Source organism: Sinocyclocheilus anshuiensis, unplaced genomic scaffold (genome assembly GCF_001515605.1).
Source record: "Sinocyclocheilus anshuiensis isolate Anshui unplaced genomic scaffold, SAMN03320099.WGS_v1.1 scaffold475, whole genome shotgun sequence".
In the NCBI taxonomy this organism is placed as follows: domain Eukaryota; kingdom Metazoa; phylum Chordata; class Actinopteri; order Cypriniformes; family Cyprinidae; genus Sinocyclocheilus; species Sinocyclocheilus anshuiensis.
The window spans coordinates 57,053-58,198 of record NW_015549650.1 but is presented as its reverse complement, the minus strand read 5'-3'; the positions used below and the strand labels follow the sequence as shown (position 1 = coordinate 58,198).

At 35.6% G+C, this 1,146-nt stretch overlaps 1 protein-coding gene across 1 annotated transcript in view; it reads right to left on the bottom strand.

The window, feature by feature from the left end:
- LOC107660234 (CUB and sushi domain-containing protein 1-like) overlaps window positions 1-1,146 on the bottom strand; it is a 411,890-nt gene that overhangs the window by 406,891 nt on the left and 3,853 nt on the right. The gene's annotated exons all lie outside the window — the stretch shown is intronic.

The following is a 1,146-nucleotide window of genomic DNA, read 5'->3' as shown; positions in this document are numbered from 1 at the left end:
ACATCACAACATCATTTAACAACTTTTAGCAACAAATCGACCTTCCTTTAGCAACTTTCTCTGAAAATTAGTTGGCAACACTGATGATTTCTACCAGGGGGGCCAAACCCAACCCGACCCCGATTTCTACCGAAGGGGAACCCCCACCCCCACTGTAGTTGATATTTATCAACAAAATAATAGTTTATATTTTGAATTTTTTTGCATCACATCGTGTTATGCCTCTGCCGTCTTACAAGAAAAATATATTTCAGTCTTTCTACTTAATTTCTTGTTTAATTCAATGTGTTACTCGCTGTTTCTTTGTAATTATTCATGCAATTTCCTAGTAATTTCTATCAGATTTTTTATTCAAACGAGATAAGTTCACATTACTAATAATTATTGTTTGTAAATTGCATTTACTCAATTCATAAGGTATATTTCAATCATATCAGAGCTTTAAAATTTACTCATTATTTTAAGTGTAAAATATAGTACATCATAGCATACGTTTTTAGAGTAGAAACAACATTAGACTCCATCCAAGAGAACACATCAGCAAAATCACCTGATGTTGAGTAGATGATAAAATTAGCTATGATTAAGCAGTACGAACAGTCGAACAGGGGCTCAGAACAAGGATTTCCAAACAGCAGGGTAAAATAAAGCAGGTGTTTCTATACCAGCAGATTTTTAGAGTAAAAAAGTTGACAGTACACAGATGGGATGTGGCGTCTCTGTGAATTGTTGGCACTCACTGAGCATACAAGATATGGCTAAAGATGAACACAATCTATCTCGGCCATCTGTAAGTTAAGGCATTTTCATTTAGTTCAGAAAGTATATGTGAATTACTACAAAAAAAAAAGCTTTAGTATCTATATATGGCCATTTCTCTTCTGTAGTGGTGCATTTGTGCATGCCATTGAACCTAAAAGTGTTTTCCCACTCAGGTCCATGTTTAGGTGAGGTTTGGAATAAAATTCAATTTCCAAACTTGTCATGCTCTCAGGGTCTGATGAAATCCTTCCTCTAAATGTTCATTTGTATGCATGTGCTCACAGTACGAAAAAGCAGTTAGTTTTAACCTTAGATACAGGACATACAGTCGTTCCAAGTGGAGTCCAGCACAGTTGTTACATTAAAAAAAGGGGGGGGGCGGTT